Genomic DNA, 15,661 nt, shown 5'->3' with positions numbered 1-15,661 from the left:
GCTTTTACAATTTTCATTGTTTCAAAGCAGCTGTACATGAGACATATTGACTATAAGCAAAATAATTAAAGTTGTACCTGCAGAAACAAGAAAAGGTTGAAAACACAGAAGACAGACATACCCACATACAAAACACTCCACACACACAATATGCACACGTACTAACACACATAGACATAGAGACACACACACACACACGGATGCGCACGCACACACACACAACACACAACACACACACACACACGTACGTACACAGACAAGTACGCACACACACACACACACACACACACACACACACACACGCTCAGTGAGAGCACACATTTAGGATAAAGGAGAGAGAAGCACAGGTCAAATATAACAGCGATGCTATGCTGCTAATATTAGCGTGATTTATGCACAGTAATTTAGCTTGACAGTTGATGAAGCAACTACTTTAATGAAGTTTATGCTGTAAGCCTGCTCATTGTGATAACACTGTCGATGGTTTTGTCTCTAACATTCATTTTCACTTTTGTGTTTACATCGCTCTTGAATGTATTGTGACTTCCTGTGCAATGGTTGGCACGAATTACCGCGTTTCTAAAAATATGTAAGACAGTAATAGTGTCTCGTTATTGATTCGATGTACATGTTTGGATTATAGTCTTTTGCCTTTACTAGTTAATGCCTGTAATCTGCTCGGTTAAAGGCAATGGTAGATTCATTCATGTAGAGGTCATGTAATGTTATTGTATAACGTGTAGGTTATGCATTTCATCATTCTCATGTTGTGTACGGTGGAACTTTTTTTTTTTTTTTCTATCACTTAAAATACACTGATTGAGGGAAACGCAGTACGTGCTCGTGCTCGTGCTCATTTGTTATATGTTCCCTTTTCTAGTGTGTGTGTATATACATTTGGAGGCTCCGCTGGGATGGTTGGAGCGAGGATGGTGTCCTGCATCAGAGGGGAGCATCTTCCATCAACTATCCTGTAGAATTCACCTAGGTGACAGGTAGAACAGCGCATTGACTACGAAAGTGGTGAGAGCTCAGTCCTGGAAGGAGTGCATCCTGAGGTGCTGTGTCCACTAGGGAGGCAACTACAACTAGGCAAGGCAAAACATACACTCATAGCCCTGCTCACTGCTCATCTGTCAGGATGGAGTCTTAGGTTGAGAATCTGCGATTTGAGGTTAAAGGATTGTTGTTTCAACTTACTATTGAACAGCTGATACAAGTGAGTGACTTTTTGGACATTTCAGGGATTAATCAAGAAAAGGTTGCTAATGAAAGTCGAGGTTTCCTTGTTTCACACACCAGTCAGTATGTTGACCGTGAAGGAGTAACTGAACTCGAAGACGAAGGCATGGCAGAACTGTTAAGTTTGTTAGACTTTGTTAAAAGAATATTGACGCTCAGAGTAGATGACAAAGAGAAAAAAATGAAAGCAGATGATGAACAGACCAAACTAACAAGAGAATTGGAGAGCTTAAAACTAGCAGTTCAACAGAAGGAATGTGAAATGTGGGAACTGGCAGCAAGGAAAACGGAAAATAGGGGCAGCGGTGAAACACTACAAAGAAACCCCCAAGCAACTGCAATGAATAGCTTGACATGGCATAAAGACTATAAAATCTCAGGGAAAATTGGCGAACCGGGAGAGAAGGATCGACTCACCTTCTCCAGCCTAGCCCGCCAGATTGAATATGGCCTCAGCAAGGGATATTTTGAAGCAGACATAGTTGATGCTGTTATCCGAGCTATTGTTCCAGGGCTACAACTACGGAGCTACCTTGAAGGCAAAAGGGATCTGTCCCTGCCAAAGCTTAGGCGAATTCTTTGATCACATTATCAGGAACGTAGTGCCACAGAGCTTTATAAACAGCTTACCACCGAAGTGCAGAGCAGTAAAGAAACTCCCCAGAACTTTCTAATCGGAGCAATGGACTTGAGACAAAAAATATTGTTTGCGTCACAAGAGGCAGAGTCGAGTCTAAAATATGATCCTGTTCTCATACAGAGCATGTTTATGCACACTATACTTACAGGTCTGCAGAATGATAACATCAAAAGTGACCTCCAGCCCTACCTGTTGAATCCTACCACCTCAGATGAGTTACTACTAGAGAGACTTAACATAGCATGTAGCTACGAAAAAGAGAGGCAATATAAGAGGCGACAAACACCACAGCGGCAAGCAGGTATGCATGTTGTACAGTCTAAAGATGCCAGTGGAGATGGAAAGCAAAAAGCACAGCAGCAATTTGTCTCCCTGCCCCCAGATATTTTGTCAGAATTAAAAGGGCTAAAAGCAGATATGGTAATGTTAAAAGAGCTCAAAACCGAGGTAGCACAGATCAGAGAGACCGTCCAAAATTCAGATCATTTTACGGGATGGAACTTCCCTGCCAGTAGAGAAATTAACAATGAGACAGCTCACCACCCACTAGCAAATGCTCAGCCGCCACCCACCCCTTGGAATAGTTCAAGACGAGTCATGTTACCAGCTCAGTTCCAGCAGAGGTTCGCACCACAGAGGTAACCTATTCCACGTCCTCGACCCAGGTGTTTGGGGTGCCAGCAGCGAGGGGAAGAGTATTGTCAACATTGCTACCGATGCGGGAGTAGTGAACACTTTCGTGCTGGTTGCAGGGCATACCAAGAAACGCCTGATATGAAGAGAGGGGCTCCTTTAAACATGGATCAGCTGCCCCCGGGGGACAGGGTGTAACTGAAATGGCCAAAGTGTCCCACTGAAGCATCTACAAGAAGAAAAAGGGAAATCAGTCAGAACAAAGAAAGAAATGCAACTCATCCATAACGACTACTGACAAAAAAAGAAATGTTGTCACGAAGAAGTCTTTACAGTGACTGAGTTAGTGGGAAAAATATGTCTTGTCAACTGCTATATACAAGGGAAGAGAACTCAAGTGCTTTGGGATACTGGCTTGCAGGTACTGTATGTGCAATCGATGAAACCTGGAAAGCTGACCATCTACCACTAATTGAGTTGAGGAACATTGCAGAGATAGTTGACTCAGCTAACCCATTGCAGATTGAAGCCGCAAACGGCACAGATATGCCATATGTGGGCTGGCTAGAAGTGACCATTAGACTGGTCGGCAGTGCTGAAGAATTTCATATTCCTATGCTCGTCATGAGGGGCAACCAACAACCTTGTCCTATAATTGACTTCAATGTAATTGAATGGCTGGTGATTAACAGTCAAACAGGGCATGGAGTTGTTGAGGATGAAAGATTAATCAAGACTGTGACTAAGGCTTTCCCAAATTTAAAGAAAAAAAACAGCCAAAATATTCATTCAGGCTGTGTGTGTTGAGCGGACCAGTGAGTATTTAGTGAGAACCACTCACAGAGTGTGCATACCCGGTCATAGTATTATGCAAGTGCAGTGCAAAGTACATGCTAAGCCTCTAAAAGAGGACATCATGTTGATTTTTGAGCCTGATGACAATCCCCAGTGGTCAGAGGGGCTGGAGTTTTGTGACACTCTAGTTCAGGTAAAGAAAGGAGGACCCCCACACATCATTCTCACAGTGCAAAATTCAACTGCCCATGATATTGGACTTGCTAGTAAGGTAGTTATTGGCAGTGTACAACCAGTTGCATCTGTGTGTCCAGTTAGTGCAACTTTGCACGCACAGTCACCTGTGCAAAGGACAGCAAACACTTGACTGCTTTCGTGACCCCCTGGGGATTGTATGAATGGTCTAGGATACCCTTTGGGCTTATGAACGCCCCGGCTGCCTTCCAACGCTGTATGGAGGAGTGGCTGGAGGGCCTCCGCGATAAGATCTGTATCCCGTATTTAGACGATACCCTTTTATTCAGTAAAACATTTGAGAGTCATGTTGAGGATGTCAGAAAAGAGCTACAAAGGCTGAGACAAAACGGGATAAAACTAAAACCCAGTAAGTGTGAGATGTTCAGAAATGAAATTCGTTACCTTGGAAGGATAGTGTCCTCTGAAGGAAATAAGGTGGATCCTGCCGACACTGCTGCCATAAGGATCCTGAAAGAAAGAAAACCAGAAACAGTTGGTGAGTTAAGACAGATGATGGGATTGTTAAGCTATTACCGTCAGTATGTGAAGGATTTTTCCCGCATTGCTGGTCCCCTGTGGCATGAAAGGGACTGCCACGATTGCTGAGGAGACAAGTACTGAAAAGCTGCACCCGAAAACGACACCCAGTAGTAGGGGAAATTCAAAAGTAGTGCCATCCCAGACCCGCATTGAGTGGACTGATACTCACCAACAGATTCTTGAGAAATTAGTAGATTGCTTGATCCACCCCCCAGTTCTGGCATTTCCAGACTTTTCTAGACCATTTGTTTTACACACAGATGCATCTAATAAAGGTCTCGGGGCTGTGTTGTATCAGCATCAGCAAGGGAGGCTTCGCGTAATTGCCTATGGATCTCGGGCATTGTCAGTATCAGAGAAAAACTGTCATATGCACTCGGGTAAACTAGAATTTCTTGCTCTTAAATGGGCAATAACTGAGCGATTCCGTGATTATCTTTATTATGCCCCATTCTTCTCTGTCTACAGTGACAATAATCCTTTGACGCATATTCTGTCCACTGCAAAGTTAAATGCTACCAGTAGTAGATGGGTGGCCGAACTAGCTGACTTTAACTTTACTATTAAGTACCGCCCTGGCAAAGAAAATACAGATGCTGACTTTTTATCCAGGACACCGTCTTGGTTACGGATGTAACCTCAGTTCCCTGATGGAGGGAACGAGACGTTGTGTCGAGCCGACAGATGGGGTTCACTCTTGAGAACCTATCAACTTCTGACTAGTTTAGAAATCGCCAATGAAATTGGCGAATGAAATTTGCATGCCGGACTCCGTCCCCGGATATCCGGGTATAAAAGGGAGACGGCGTGCTGCATTCATTCACCTTTGGTCTGAGGAGCCTGAGCATCCCTCGACCGCTGCGGCGGGCAGCCAGCGTTGTGGCAAGAAGGACACAACGTCTCGTTCCCTCCATCAGGGAACTGAGGTTACATCCGTAACCAAGACGTTCCCTTTCTGTCGGTCTCTCGACATTGTGTCGAGACGACAGATGGGGTTCCTATGGAAAACGCCACAGCGCTGTGCCACGTCACAATCTCCAGCGGAGCGACGCTGACTGGCCTGGGCGAGTCAGACGAGCGCTAGCGCGAAATTGTAACTGTCCAGTGGAGAGGTAGGGGGTCCCAGAGCTTTTGAAGAAAAGGTGGGAAGCCCCTGCCACCGGCCGTCACGAGCGGAGGCCTTGATTCTCTAACAACGAGAAGCCGCCCGGCACCGTAAGGGCCACTGGGTAAGCATTATTCCCCCCTGGGGGAAAAACGCTACAGAGACCACTACCTCCGTAGGGAGGAATTAGTGGATACACCAACATGGTCTCAACATCAGGGGAGAACTCATGGGAAATAGTGCGGACTGAAGGAGTTAACCGCAAGGTGGAAGTCCACCTAGGGAGGTCATGGGTTACTGAGGTGGGAAACAATCATGAGGATACATCAGACGGAACCGCCCACTGGGGGGGGGGTTACCACGTCTGGAGCACTAGGTCCGGTTAGAGTTAAGTAGATGGCTCAACTGTTCCCCGGCCTAAGGGGGCAGGGCTGCTCTGCCCAGCCTGCCCCCAGGAAGGTGCTTAGTGATGGATGGAATGCCTGTTCTTTACCTGTGGGGAAAGAAGGGAGGCAGAAATAGCCGCTGACCCACCTAAGGAAGGGGGGAAGGGCTTTCGCAGGCGTACGCCCTACTGGCTGCCGGTCCTACATGTTGCCTTGCAGGATGCGCAGGTTGTAGAACCTCGCAAAGGAGATGGGCATAGCCCGTCCCCGTAGTTCTGCAGATGTCTGCCAGAGAGGCGCCCTGAGCCAGTGCCCATGAGGAGTGTGCCTCACTCCTAACGGGCAGGGGCGATCTTGAGATCGGTCTGCCGTAGCGACGGCATCCACGATCCAGTGCGCCAGCCTCTGTTTGGAGTCAGCCCTCCCCTTCTGCTGACCTCCAAAACAGACAAAGAGCTGCTCAGAGCTTCTGAAGCTCTGCGTGCGGTCCAAGCAGAGGCGCAGTGTGCATACTGGTCAACACGGATGGGGTTGGGTCATCCTCCCCAGTGGGGAGCGCCTGCAGGTTCACCACCTGGTCTCTAGGAGGAGTGGTGGGAACTTTGGGCACGTAGCCGGCCCGGGGAATCAGGAACACGTGAGAATCACCGGGCCCGAGTTCTAGGCAATCTGTGGACACGGAGGGTGCTTGTAGGTCCCCAACCCTCTTGAGGTGAGCGTGATCAGGAGAGCCGTCTTTATCGTGAGGTGAGAAAGAGCGGCAGCTCTGAGGAGCTCGAAAGGGGGGGGGGCTCTTGAGGCCCGCCACCTAGGTCGCAAGAGGGTACGGGGTGCGGATGAGGCGTCGCCTTCTCGCGCCCCTTAGGAACCAAATGACCAGGTCGTGCTGTCCCAAAGTCTTCCCAGCAACTGGGTCGTGATGAGCGGCCGTAGCGGCTACATACACTCCCAGTGAGGAGGGGGGAGAGGTTACTCTCCAGTCTCTCTTGAGGAAGGGACAGCACGTTCCCGATCGAGCAACTCCATGGGTCTTCTCTTGAGAAGAGCACCAGGACGAGAAGAGGCGTCACTTATGGACGTATAGCTGCCTAGTGGCCGAGGCCCTAGCCTGAGAGATGTCCCAACCATCGCAGGGAGTGGGCCACTCAGGATCTTCTCATCCCGTCCAGACATGGAAGTTCCAGGGGTCTGCCTGGGATGCCGTTACGTGCCCTACCCCGTGACAGAAGGTCCTCTGTCAGGGGAATCGGCCAGGGGGGAGTTGTTATCAGAAGCACCAGCTCTGAGAACCAAGTCCGGTTGGGCCAGTAAGGCGCAACTAGTACCACTTGATGCTCCTCTTCCCTGATGCGGCTCACTGGGGGAAGGCATACTTCCGCTTGTCCCGCGGCCAGCTGTGCACAAGGGCATCCGTGCCGAGGGGTGCCTCGGTCAGGGAGTACCAAGCGGACAATGGGTGGAGTCCGGGGAGGCAACAGGTCCACCTGTGCCAGGCCGAATTGCTCCCAAATGAGCTGGCGTGGGGATGGAGTTACCACTCTCCACGAGGTGTCGACTGATGAGAGAACGCATCAGCTGTCTGGTTCAGGACGCCTGGGATATGTGTGGCTTGCAGGGAGCTGATTACCTGCTGACTCCAAAGAAGGAGGCGTCGGGCGAGTCGTGTTAGGGACCGTGAGCGAACGCCACCCTGACGATTGATAATGCCACTGCAGCTGTGCTGTCCGTCCGGACCAGCACGTGCTTGCCCTGCACGAGAGGTTGTAACCTCCTCAGTGCAAGTAGCACAGCCCACAACTCTAGGCAGTTGATATGCCAAGGCAGGCGGGGGCCCGTCTACCGCCCCGACACTGCATGCCCGTTACACAAGGCACCCCAACCCTGCAGGGAGGCATCCGTCGCCACGACGTGACTTGAAATCTGGCCTAGGGGGACGCTTGTCCGCAAAAAGGTAATAGAAGACCAGGCGGTTAGGGTGTGTCGGCAGACAGGCGTGGTGAACATACGCCCGCTGCCTTTGTGCCACGCTCTCCAAGGAACCCGACTCTGTAGCCAGTGTTGGAGCGGTCGCATGTGCATCAACCCAAGGGGGGCCACCCCCACCGAGGACGCCATGTATCCCCCTCTGAAATTGTTTCAGGGGGACCGCTGACTGCCTGAGAACCTTCAGGCAGTTCAACACTGACTGGGGGCGCTCTGTAGTCAGTCACGCTGTCATGGAGACCGAGTCGAGTTCCATACCGAGAAAGAGGATGCTCTGCATGGGGGAGAGCTTGCTCTTTTCACAGTTGACCTGTAGCCCCAACCGATCTAGGTGTCGGAGCACCAGGTCCCTGTGTGTACACAACAGATCTCGCAAGTGTGCCACAATGAGCCAGTCATCGAGATAGTTCAGTACCCGCACACCTCTCTCCTGAGGGGAAGGAGGGTGGCTTCCACGATCTTCGTGAAGACACGTGGAGACAGGGACAGACAGAAGGGGAGGACCCTGTACTGATATGCCTGCCCCTCTAAAGCGAACCGTAGGAACGGCCAATGTCGAGGGAGGAAAGAGACATGAAAGTACACATCCTTCAGGTCGATTGCCATGGACCAGACCTGACATCTGGCAGACGTCAGGATGCGCTTCTGCGTGATCCTCCTGAATGGCAGCTGTGTAGGTGCTTGTTCAGGGCACGCGTATCTCAGAAGGGGCACAGCCCCCCGCCTTTCTTGGGACAATGAAGTACGGGCTGTAAAACCCATTGAACAGCTCAGCTGATAGGACGGGCTCGATCGCTCCCTTCGCCAGAAGGGTGGCAACCTCGCCCAAAGCAAGGGCACATCCCCACCTCTGACTGAGGTAGAGAGGATGCCCCAAAACTTGGGAGGGTGTCTGGCGAACTGGATCGCGTAGCCGAGACGGATCGTCCTCCCTAGCCAGCCTGGGAAGCTGGCAAGCTCCCAGGAACTGAGACAGGGGGACTAGGGGTTTGATCTGCTTCATCGGCCCCGCGGGGGTTGGTTCAATGGCCAGCAATACGGATCCCTTGCCGGGGGAAGGCCCCCGGGGAGGAGATCGGCTCTGCTGTTTTTCCTGCCTGACGATTGCGCAGCTCAACGCACTGTCTGACTGAGAGTGCTGAGGGCTGGTATTTATACTCAACGTTGTGCTTCGCCATGGCGCAACGTCAAGTTGCCGTCCACCATCGTGCCGAGGGTGGGAGCGGCTGTAATGACCCAGAGAGAGAGGAAACTCTTTTTGTGTAAGTGGGCGCTAGCCCCCGGAGAGGGCCAGAGGTGGTGAGACTGGGCAGGAACCGTCCCTCTCCGATCCCCCAGCGATGGAGAGGCTGGGGTCGGGCCCGATGGTATTCTCAATCTCCCTGGGGTCTTCCCATGAGGGCCGCTTTTGCCGCGGCTGCTGATGGGCCGATGGTCTCCTCTTCGATGTCTCTTTCGGAGGGGCCGCCTGAGTGGGGGACGCCAGAGCCGGAGGGCGTCGAAGAGGACCAGGGCTGCTGGGAAGCAGACGTTGCACAGGATTCAATGGCCGAGTCGCGGCGGGGGAGGATATGCTTGATATCCTCTGTCTGCTTCTTTACTGTCAAGAACTGCAGCTCGACAGTATCACCAAACAGCCCCCTCCTTGCGAGATGGGTGCGTCAAGAAAACGGACCTTCTCGGCGTTACTCATCTGTGCAAGGTTCGGCCAGAAGTGTCTCTCATGGACAACAAGTGTGGACATCACCCGACCCAGGGCCCCCGCGGTCACCTTGGTCGCCCGTAGAGCGAGGTCGGTGGCGGCGCAGAGTTCCTGCATAAGCGCTGGGTCTGTCTTTACCCTCGTGGAGCTCTCTCAACGCCTTGGCCTGGCAGGAGCCATAGAATGGAGAGAGGAGGCAGCTTGGTCTGCTGCAATGTGAGCTCTCGACAACAGGTATGCCGAGACCCACATGCTTTGGACGGGAGTCTAGGTCGAGCCCCCCAGATGGCCGCGTGCGGGCACGAGTGCACCGCGGCGGCACACTCCACCTGGTAAATCGGCGTAGAGATTGAAGTCTCGAAGTTGATCAGTGTGAAGGCTCCGAAGAACAAAAGGTGAATGAATGCAGCACGCCGTCTCCCTTTTATACCCGGATATCCGGGGGCGGAGTCCGGCATGCAAATTTCATTCGCCAATTTCATTGGCCTTTTCTAAACTAGTCAGAAGTTGATAGGTTCTCAAGAGCGAACCCCATCTGTCGGCTCAACACAACGTCGAGAGACCGACAGAAAGGGAACTGTAGATGCAGAAGCTCTGATGGATGAGTGCACGGAGGAAATTTCCTATGATGCGGTAGGCACAGCTATTCAGTCAATGGGTGTACAGTTCGAGGTAAATGCAGCGTGGTCCATGGCCATATCGGTTGAACGAGAATTTGTGCCTAAGGACACATCCATTTCATCATTGGCACCAGAACTGATTAGACAACACCAGGAAGGTGACCTACATATTGGATCAGTGTTACAGTGTATAGTGTCGGGAGGAAAGCCATTACACCAGAAGCTGAAGGGTTTCAGTCGACAGAGTCGTTGTTTGGCCAGAGAATTTGACAAACTGGAAGTGGATGAACAAGGAGTGCTATGGAGAAAAACCACCCAAAAGAAACAATTGGTAGTACCTACCGAATTCAGCCATACAGTTTTGAGGGAGATGCACAACCAAATGGGACACCAAGGCAGTGACAGGACGTTATCTTTGATTAGAGACCGCTTCTTCTGGCCTTACATGCCGCGTGAGACAGAACAGTATGTGATGAGTTGTGCATGCTTGAAACAAACAAAAAAACAGCCGTGAAACTAGAACTGTTCTTGTAAGCATCACCACTTCCCAACCATTCGAACTGGTGTCAGTAGATTTTCTCCACTTTGATAAGTGTAGTGGTGGCTATGAGTATATTTTAGTGATTGTGGATCATTTCACGTGCTTTGTGCAAGCATACCCCACAACGACTAAGTCAGGCAAAGTAGTAGCAGAAAAAATATTCAATGATTACGCTCTCCGGTTTGGATTCCCGACACACATTCATCACGACCAAGGAGGTGAATTCGAAAACCAACTCTTCTCGCACCCCAGTAAGCTCTGCAATGTGGCTGGCTCAAGAACTACCCCTTATCATCCACAAGGGAATAAGTAGAACGGTTTAACCGGACATTACTGCAGATGCTTAAAAGTCTCACAGAAAAGGAAAAGACCAATTGGAAGAGTTCTCTGAACAAGCTGTTGTTTGCTTATAACTGTACACGTACCGAAGTGACAGGCTTTTCTCCTTTCTACCTGTTGTATGGCCGCTCCCCGAGATTACCTGTCGACATGCTGTTCAATCTCCCTGCTGATACGGCTGAGGGCAGCCATCAAAATTATGCAGAACAATGGAGACAAGGAATGCAAGAAGCATATGCTATAGCAAGCGAAAATGTACGCAAGGTGGCTCAGAGAAACGAGAAATTATGATAGCAAAGTGAGGAGCACAGTACTGTATCCTGGTGACCTAGTGCTGGTCCGGAACCTGACCTCACGAGGAGGAACGTGAAAACTAAGAAGTCATTGGTAAGACAGTTCATATTGTTGTCAGACAAGTGGGAAAAGAGTTGCCCATCTACGGACTGAGACCTGAACATGGAAAGGGCAGATCGAGAGTCATGCATAGAAATTTGCTACTACCCTGCGATTGCTTACCATTAGAAATGGAGGGACTCCGAAAGAAATGGGAAACCAAAGAAATACATTGATAGACCTGTTAAAGTGGGGAAAGATTCAGGGGGGGGAGTAGAAGAAGACGATGAGGTTGATAGTTACTTTGTGAAAATGTCACCCCAAGCCTCAGTTCAGGTACCACACGCTGTGGCTGAATGTGAAGTGACTCCTCAGTTCGAAATGCCTGTAAATGAAACAACCCAGCTTAAGAGAAATGAAGACACACACACACTAGTCACTCACCCGAGATGGAGGAGAATTTAGTCGATACACAGACAGAGGAAAATGTACCACCACACTACATGAGTACTCCGGAACCGGAAAAAGAGCCTAGGCCTCAACGACCCAGCAAGAACGTCGACCACCAAAGATCTTCAGATATGATAAAATTGGTTCTCCCTCCTGTTATGGTGTTACTGCACTGCCAGTTCAAACAGTACCTCAAGTGTGGACATATCAGTTGCCACTGCCCCATCAACAGCTTGTCTATTCATATGGGATGCAAGTTGTTTCAGTGCTCTCTTGAAAGTTTAAAGGGACTTTTGAAACTTTTAAATCGAGTATTATTGCCTGCTATTGTTGAACTACATGGACAAGTTGCACACTCCATTTCAGTGCTGTATATTCAGTGCTGTAGTATTGAGTGTAAAAGCTAAACAGATTTCTGTTAAGGACATGGGACAAACCTGAGTGTCATTTCCCATAGACATATGGACACTTGACACATACCTTACAGTCTGAAACCTGTGACATTACTGGGTTTATTTAATGCCTACTGTCCAACCGAACAGTTTATCAATCCAATACTGGATACACCACATTAACTAAAATTGAGGTATTGGGTTTATAATGTGGAAACAAAACTGAATGCATCAAAAGAGTTCCAGTCTGTAACCAATATGTGTATGTTAGATTCCAATGATCTATTGTTGTTTCAACATGGACACAAAACTGAATGTATCAAAAGAGTTCCAGTCTGTAACCAGTAGGTATATGTTGGAAAGCACTGATATATTGATTTCTGAATGAGGATGAATGTACCATTATAAATTCCAATCTGTAACCATTATATTGTTTATGTTCAAGGAAATGGTAAAGTAGCTCTTAAAAAAATATTGATGTTGAGGACAACATCTAGTTTTGAGGGAGAGTATGTAACGGTAAAAGTGTAATTTTATTGTTTATTAATTTCCCTGTTCATTACCAGACCCAACAATGCAGATGACCTGAAGGCCGCTATCAAAGCAACCTGGGCTTCCATTACACCTGAGCAGTGCCACATTCTGATTGCCTCCATGCCACACCGCATTGAAGCAGTAATTAAAGCAAAAGGAGCCCCTACCAAGTATTGAGTACATATACAGTAAATTAACATACTTTCCAGAAGGCCAACAATTCACTAAAAATGTTTTTTTTATTGGTCTTATGAAGTATTCTAATTTGTTGAGATAGTGAATTGGTGGGTTTTTGTTAAATGTGAGCCAAAATCATCACAATTAAAAGAACCAAAGACTTAAACTACTTCAGTCTGTGTGCATTGAATTGATTTAATACACGAGTTTCACAATTTGAGTTGAATTACTGAAATAAATGAACTTTTCCACGACATTCTAATTTTTTGAGATGCACCTGTACATAAAACAAGTGATCACAGTAAGATCCCTCACTCTTAAAGGGATACTTCACCCCCCCCAAAAAATCTGTCATTTACTCCCTTTGAGTTCTGATGAACACAGAGAAAGATATTTGGAAGAATGCTTTTAACTAGGGCTGTCAACGTTAACGCGTTAACGCATGCGATTAATTTTTAAAATTAACGCGTGAAAAATATTTAACGCAATTAACGCAGCATCCGTTTGTTTTGACATGTTTTGTCTAGCGTTACATTATGTAATGTCATGGCTCTGCTTCATTTAGTCATGTTTTTCTTGGTCCTGTAGCAGAGTCATGACAAAGCCTTTGGTTATGTGTGGAGAGAAACATATTATTGTCCTTTTGACAATAATATACGTTCTCTCCAGTGTCTCGTCATTGGCCCCGCTCCTCTCGTTTCCTTGTGATCTTTCCCTGAGTGTTTGATTAACCACACCTGCCCCATGTCGTTATCCCTCAGTTTGTGTTCCCCCTATAAATACCTCCTTGTTTTTATTGTTGTGTTCATGGATTTCGTTGTAGTATGTGTGTGTTTGGTGAATGTCCCCCTGTAATGTCTACTCTGTGAGTTCTCGTCTTGTTTCATAGCCTTGTCTTTGGGATTATTATTTAACGTTTTGGACTTCCATGCCTTTTACTTTGACGTTTAGTCGTGTTTTGTTTTTTTGTTATTTTCATTCTGCTGTTTTTGGCCCCCTCGTGGGAAGTTTTTGTTCTAGTTTTGTATTTTAGTTGGTTCTTGGTTTGACACCCCCTCGTGGGTTTTTGTTTTGTATTTTTATTATTAAAGTCTTATTGTTTTGTTAACCCCTTCACGCCTGCCTGCATCTGGGTTCTTCCACTCCGCATTTCGTGACAGAATCCACCAACCACCAATGAACCCAGCAGGCAGCATGGACGCTATACGTTCCCGCCAGGCTCGTCTCCTCTGCGGCATTCGCCAGGGAACCGGAGACGTAGATGATTACGCGGGCCGGTTCCTCGAAGTCGCAGAGGAGACGGTGTTCGGTGAGGAGGAGTTGGTGATGCTTTTCAACGCCGGTCTCAGGGAGCCACTTACGCGTGTGGAGATGAGGTCACTGAGACCGCTGGACTTTGATGCGATATGGCTGTATGCCGTGGATCGATCAGAGTCCAGGGTCTCAGTTCAACCCACCTTCCCATCTCCGCTGGTTGCTATCCCTGAGGGCCGTCCCCTGTGGATCGGGGTTGGGGGCGTCGCCACACCGTCCTCTCCACCATCAGCGAGCCTCGGCGGGAAGCGGGGGAGACGTGAGTCCTGGGGCTCCACGTCTGAGGAGTCTCAGCCGGAGCCAGCCGCACCCTTTGCCTCTTTCCTTCAGCCGACCTCCAGACGGGTGGCTTGGCTGAAGAGAAAGAGGCAACGGCGGGCAGCGTGGTCTCCTTCCCGGCCGGTGCAGCCGGCATCCAGTCCGGTGCAGCCGGCATCCAGTCCGGTGCAGCCGACGTCCAGTCCGGTGCAGCCGGCGTCCAGTCCGGTGCAGCCGGCGTCCAGTCCGGTGCAGCCGGCGTCCAGTCCGGTGATCCAGCCGGCGTCCAGTCCGGTGATCCAGCCGGCGTCCAGTCCGGTGATCCAGCCGGCGTCCAGTCCGGTGATCCAGCCGGCGTCCAGTCCGGTGATCCAGCCGGCGTCCAGTCGGCCTTCCAGCCGGCGTCAAGCCATGTCCAGCCGGCCTTCCAGCCGGCGTCAAGCCATGTCCAGCCGGCCTTCCAGCCGGCGTCAAGCCATGTCCAGCCGGCCTTCCAGCCGGCGTCAAGCCATGTCCAGCCGGCCTTCCAGCCGGCGTCCAGTCCGGCGATCCAGCCGGCATTTCAGCCGGTCCCTGGGAGACTCCCAGGGTCAAAGACTGTCCCTCCCAGGACTTATCCTAAGTCCCCCAGGACTCAGCGCCCTCGAGCGCAGCCGGGGACTGGGACTATTCCCCACCCCCATGGACTGCCCCCTATGGGCCCTTGTTTTGCCCCACCCCCCCTCCCATGTTTGTTGTTTTTATTGGCTCACCCTAGTCCTGTTATTATTTTGTCGTGTCTGCCACTGATTTTGTTTTCAATGTTTTGTCTGTTCATGTCACTGTCTCAGTCGGTCTTGTCTCGTCCGTCTACCCCTTGGTGAGCACTTGGAGGTGCTCATTTAAGGGGGGGGGGGGGCTTCTGTCATGGCTCTGCTTCATTTAGTCATGTTTTTCTTGGTCCTGTTGCAGAGTCATGACAAAGCCTTTGGTTATGTGTGGAGAGAAACATATTATTGTCCATTTGACAATAATATACGTTCTCTCCAGTGTCTCGTCATTGGCCTCGCTCCTCTTGTTTCCTTGTGATCTTTCCCTGAGTGTTTGATTAACCACACCTGCCCCATGTCGTTATCCCTCGTTTGTGTTCCCCTATAAATACCCTCTTGTTTCTTTGTCTTGTGTTCGTGGATTTTGTTGTGTATGTGTGTGTTTGGTGAATGTCCCCCGTAAGTGCTACTCTGTGAGTTCTCGTCTTGTTCCTGCCTTGTCTTTGGGATTATTATTTAACGTTTTGGACTTCCATGCCTTTTACTTTGACGTTTAGTCGTGTTTTGTTTTTTTGTTATTTCATTCTGCTGTTTTTGGCCCCCTCGTGGGAAGTTTTTGTTCTAGTTTTGTATTTTAGTTGGTTCTTGGTTTGACACCCCCTCGTGGGTTTTTGTTTTGTATTTTTATTAA

Source organism: Triplophysa rosa, unplaced genomic scaffold (assembly GCF_024868665.1).
Source record: "Triplophysa rosa unplaced genomic scaffold, Trosa_1v2 scaffold316_ERROPOS208835+, whole genome shotgun sequence".
Lineage (NCBI taxonomy): Eukaryota > Metazoa > Chordata > Actinopteri > Cypriniformes > Nemacheilidae > Triplophysa > Triplophysa rosa.
The sequence above is the reverse complement of the archived record's forward strand: the minus strand, read 5'-3'. Positions refer to the sequence as shown.